Below are 6,000 nucleotides of genomic sequence, written 5' to 3'. Positions count from 1 at the left end.
CCAGTTTGGTTCAGTTTTGAACTGGGAGATGCAGCAGCACCGCTGGAATAAGGAACAATTGTTTGGAAGTGCAGCAGCTCCAACACGGTCATTTTATCTCACCCAGGCACATTAAACAGAAAACAACTCCCAAGGCTGCTGTTCCCTCTCAGGGCTTTGCAGGAGGGGGGAAGCTGGGAGGAAGAGGCCTGGGATGAAGGCAGGATCCCTCTGGACAGGGTGTCTCCCTGTTCCTCTAAGCCTTCTGATGTTTACATTTTTGTAACGGAGTTTCTCACGCACTGTTCACATAAATAATGATTGTTTTGCATTCCTTTCTGGAGGAGGAGAGAATTGATGGACTGTTGGTGTGACCGGTGTCACTGGAGAGGTGGCACTGTCATCCTCCAATCCAGGGTCACTTTTGGAATTCTGTTTATATTGAGGTCGAGAAATAAACTTCCCTTCTTTTACCTTGGAGGTTCCAGTGTGAGTGTCATTGATTTGGTGTCCTATTGGGACAGACAGGGAGCTGAGCACAGCAGGGACAGCCCTTCACAGCCCCTGTGCTCAGCTCTCCGTGCAGGGCTGCAATGGGAAGGATTCACTGATTGATGAATGGAAATAGATATTTGCTTTTACAAATAAACTTTGGGTTTGCTGATAAATGAAATTGAATATTGAAAGATGAAACAGTGGGGAAAACCCCTAAATTCAGTAAGAATTAAAAATTAAAAGGGAGGGTTATACATTAGAGGGAAAATCTCTGGTATCAGGAATTTTGGGAAGTCTGTACCTCTCAAGTACTTCAGCCAATGGGGAAAGAGAGAAGGGAAATATGGCCAGGAAATTGGGATAAAAAGGAGGCTGTGTCCTCCAAAAACTGGAGAGACCCCAGGGGAATGCCCCATGGCCTCTCCCTTTATTCGAATTAAGTAAAAGGACTCCTCTGTCTCCTTTTTGGACATGAACCTCTGGTGTTTGTGGATTCATTTTCCTACCAACATGGAGCTGTGTCTGCTCTCAGTGCCCCCTCCCGACGGGATTCACTCCAGTGCCACGCAGATTTGCACCAACAGCCCTGCAGAGTTAGAAATCCCCTGTTTGGAGTTCCCTTGACAGCACCGGTGCAGGTTGGGTGTCTGAATCCCCCACAGGGTGGTGTCGGTCAATCAAAGGGTGGATTCTGTGAGCTGGGAGCTCTTTTCCAACCTGGATGATGGCGTGGAGAACTCGCCCATTTATCCCCACCCACCCCGGAGCACACCCAGGCGCTCCGGGGCTGGTTTGGAGCAGGCGCTGCAGCAGCTTTGGCTGTGCGCGGTCATCCTCGTGGGGAGGATCCATTCCAGCTCCTGGATCATCCCAGGAAACGAGGAAAACAGAACAATTTGTGGCTCTGCAACTGCTACAGCCTTGCCCAAACTCTCCGCTCTGGGCTTGTGCTTCCCTGCAGAGCTCCCACCCGCTCTCCCCCCAGGCTCCTTTCCCTCCTTGTTTTTGTGCTTTTAAACATTATTACATCTCCGATCCAACCAGCTCAAATACTTTTTAATACATTGAAAATGTAAAATAAAGCATATACGAAGTACATACAGTATATATATACACATATTTCAAATACTTAAAATTCTTATGTAAAATATGATTTTTTTTTCTATATTATTTGTGTAAAAATACATTTTCAAATGGTGTCACCTCGATTTTGCTGTACAGACCCTCAAGCCCAATCGAAGTCCCTTTTAAAAAGGCAAAAGACAAAGGTTTGGGATTTTTGGAACTATGTTTACAGGCCTGTTGTCCACACAGGAAAAGCCTCTGGGAAACAGTATTGGATTGCTTCTTTGTGAGAATTCCCGTTTTTATTGCATTAACGGCAGGAACGGAGCCTTTTCAGTTGCGCTGCAGTAACCCCGCTGGCCTGGCCGAGGAAGTGCCCCGGTACCCTGTCACCACTCAGAACCCCTCCTTTGCCTGCTCCTTTCGGATACTAAAATATTATATATCATTTAAAATATATTACTGTAAGCTCCCCGACTCGCTCTGCACGTGCAGCAAACGTCAGCGTTAAAAACCACCCAGGGCCGCTCCCTCCCGGCACCAGCTCCTGTCCCCTGTCCCCTGTCCCCTGTCCCCGTGTCACAGGGCGGCAGCAGAGCTCTGCCCACCCCTGCAATTACCTGCGATAATTAATCAATCAATCAATCAGCAAAGCGATGCTGCCACGGCCCCGCCGCCTCCCACATTCCCGCTGTGGGAAACCCCAGCCCGGCCCCGCTCTCCGCACCTGCCGCGGGCCTCAGGGACCATCGCACGGAGCCTGCCCGGAGGGCAGGAACCCCAGAGCCGCTCCCGATGGCCTTGGCTGCCTCCCCGCTGAGGGTCCCTCCCGAGGAACCCTCCTGGAAGGGCCCTCCTGAGAGTCCATCCTGAGATCCCTCCTGAGGAACCCTCCTGAAGAACCCTCCTGAGGATCCTTCCTGAAGAATTCCTCCTGAAGATCCCTTCTGAGGATCCCTCCTGAGGGATCCCTCCTGAAGATCCCTTCTGAGGATTCATCCTGAGGATCCATCCTGAAGGTCCCTCCCAAGAATCCCTCCCAAGGATCCCTCCTGAAAGTCCCTCCCGAAGGGTCCCTCCCAGTAACAACCTGACCAGGAACTGCTGCTCCAGCAGCTGTTTTGTGCAACCAAGAAAAAAATAAAATTCCAGCTCCCCAACCAGTGCAACTGCTTGGAACCTCCTCCTTCCTGTAAATTCCTGGAGGGAAAGTAAAATTCCACACCAAATTCCTTCCCTTGCTGCCCACCTGGCTCAAAACCTGAACCCCCAGAGCCGTGCTGGCACCTCCTGTGCCACAGCCTGTCCGAGGGGTTTGGGGCATTGGGCAGGCTCTAATTCCAGTTCTGTGTCCTGAAAAGGGAAACTGAAACCTCCTCCCTCGTCAGGTTCCTTTCCCTGCCACAAACACTCTGACATCAGGCTTTGGAAATCCTGGATTTTTGATGCCACCATTCCCTGCAGTGCCAATAAATTCATTCCTGGGGACCCAAGTCTAATGGTTTAAACTCTGTCATGACATCCCTTTATTATAAATCCCGTGTGGAGGTGCATTTCCTGTGGATGGCAAGGAGCCTCAGCAGTGGGACAGGCTGGTCCCACCCCAGGAATCCCACAGAATTCCCCTTCTGAAAGCCATCACCCCACACCCAGCTGCAGCACACAAAACTTCCCGGGCTCTGTCCCTATTCCAGGGATTATTACACCCAGCCCCTTATCCCAAACGATCTCCTCACACCCCGTGCCCTGTGCTCACCCTCAGAGATGCTCCCCCAGGCTGCACCAGGAGCGTGCTCAGACCTCAATGGGCACTGAGAAAATCGATTTCCTTAAAAAGAAACGGAAGAAAAGCAGCCCAAGCTAAGTGTTGATCCATGAAATGGAACTAAGGCACTGACAGGTGGAAACTCCCGAGCCACCAGCACCATCCTGCCCTGGCCAGCGCCAGCCTGGGGCCACCTCCATGTCCTGTGTCACTGAGTGTCCCACGCTGGGATGTCCCCAGCCAGCCCCTCCGGGATGGCACAGCCAGATGGGCACATTCCCATGGGATGGCTCTGGCAATGGCACCCCCTGCACTGCCAGAACGGGCACAGCAAACCCACGCCCAGCAAGGGCAGCAGGGAAATCCAGCAGGAGGAACCAGCTGGGCACGGATGGTTTGGGAAGTGCCAGGGCAGCTCTGAAGAGCCTTTCCAGTGGCAGCTGCAGCGGCTGAACGCCTGTGAGAGCTCAGGGTCACAGCTCCTTCCTCATCCTCTGCTTCCCCCTCTCCAGCAGCCTGGAAAATCAGCCTGAGAGGAGCCAGGGAGAGACCAGAACTGACCCAAGTGTGCAGAGAAATCTCTCGGTCTGCTCTGAGAATGACTCTGTCAGCTGCACGTTGGCCTCTCCTGGGCTGTCCCAGCCAGGAATGGAAGTGTCTGTCCAGGACTACGGAGGGAGGAGCGGACAGACGCTGCTCTCAGCTCCACACCAGCCCACACTGCCTCCTCCCTCCCCAGCATAACAAAAATGCAGGATTTCCTCTTCCAAGCAAGAGCTGCAAGTGGGCAGTGGCAGGAAGGTGGCACAGGCCAGGGGTTCTTGGGCTACCCCCACCACCACCATGGGTGGGAGATGCTTGTGGGGACAATTTTGTGCAATGCTTTGGATTTTAAAAAATCGAGTTAATTTCTAATCCCTAAAATGCTCCTCACCACGGGATCCTGAGCAGCAATGTGGAATCACGTCAGTCAGTGGGGGTCAATGCTCTGCAGTGAATTTCAGCTGCCAGAGCCCAGAGCAGGTGATGCTGCAGCTCCTGCTGCTCCAGAGGCAGGGAGGGAAACGCTCCTGCTGCCACAGGATCCAGTCTGCAACTCCCTTTTCCTTGTCATCACCAACTAAATCACAGAGCCATGGGATATCCTGTGCTGGAATGGACCCACAGGGACCATCCAGTCCAACTCCTGACCCTGCACGGACACCCCAGCAATCCCACCCTGTGCCTGAGAGCCTCATCAAACACCCCAGCAATCCCACCCTGTGCCTGAGAGCCTCACCAAACACCCCAACATTCCCACCCTGTGCCTGAGAGCCTCGTCAAACACCCCAACAATCCCACCCTGTGCCTGAGACCTCATCAAACACCCCAGCAATCCCACCTGTGCCTGAGAGCCTCACCAAACACCCAACATTCCCACCCTGTGCCTGAGAGCCTTCAAACACCCCAACATTCACCTGTGCCTGAGACATCAAACACCCCACAATCCCCCTGTGCCTGAGAGCCTCATCAAACACCCCAACATTCCCACCCTGTGCCTGAGAGCCTCGTCAAACACCCCAGCAATCCCACCCTGTGCCTGAGAGCCTCGTCAAACACCCCAACATTCCCACCCTGTGCCTGAGAGCCTCGTCAAACACCCCAACATTCCCACCTGTGCCTGAGAGCCTCATCAAACACCCCAACATTCCCACCTGTGCTGAGACCTCGTCAAACACCCCAGCAATCCACCTGTGCCTGAGAGCCTCGTCAAACACCCCAGCAATCCCACCCTGTGCCTGAGAGCCTCATCAAACACCCCAGCAATCCCACCTGTGCCTGAGAGCCTCGTCAAACACCCCAACATTCCCACCCTGTGCCTGAGAGCCTCATCAAACACCCCAACATTCCCACCTGTGCCTGAGAGCCTCATCAAACACCCCAACATTCCCACCCTGTGCCTGAGAGCCTCGTCAAACACCCCAACATTCCCACCCTGTGCCTGAGAGCCTCGTCAAACACCCCAGCAATCCCACCTGTGCCTGAGAGCCTTGTCCAAAGGCTCCTGGAGCTCTGGCAGCCTCAGGCACCTCCTGTTCCTTGGAAAACCACCCAGGAATTATTTGTGCTCCTCAGCACCAGTGCCAGGCTCCCGGGGAGAAGGGGAGGGGAGCAGTAGTACAAAGGAGAGGGGAAGGGAAGGCTGAGCACCCCGTGCACCACTCAGCTGCCCCACTGCTGGGGGAATATTGCTTCAGCTTAAAAAGGCCTTTGGATTAAAAGTGAATTCAGTGCTTTTCCATCAAAAACATACATAGCTCTGTTCCCTGACCAGGATGCAGCAAGGCCCCCACCCGCCCCGGGAGGGGAACAGCCCTGGGTGATGTGTGCTCCACCAGCACCCCCAGCTCCCAGGAACACGGGGCCTGTGCTTTCATTTCCCCCAGTGCAAGTGAGGGAACCCAGGAACTGTCAGGGAGCACAGGTGCCACCAGCATGTCCCCAGTCGGCCCTGAGGGGCTGCCCAGCACCCCTCCCTCAGCTGGGCCCCAGCTGAGCTGAGCTCAGCCCAATTTGGTATTTCAAACACAAAGAGCCACCCAAGGAGGCCCAGGCAGACACTCAAGTGCCTTCCCCTACACCCAGGAAATACAAAACCTTGGATAGAAACTGGAGATGTCTGACCATGGGGGTGTTTGGACGAGAACAAAACTCTT

This window comes from Camarhynchus parvulus, chromosome 3, assembly GCF_901933205.1.
Source record: "Camarhynchus parvulus chromosome 3, STF_HiC, whole genome shotgun sequence".
Taxonomy (NCBI): Eukaryota; Metazoa; Chordata; class Aves; order Passeriformes; family Thraupidae; genus Camarhynchus; species Camarhynchus parvulus.
This window is presented reverse-complemented; position numbering follows the sequence as displayed.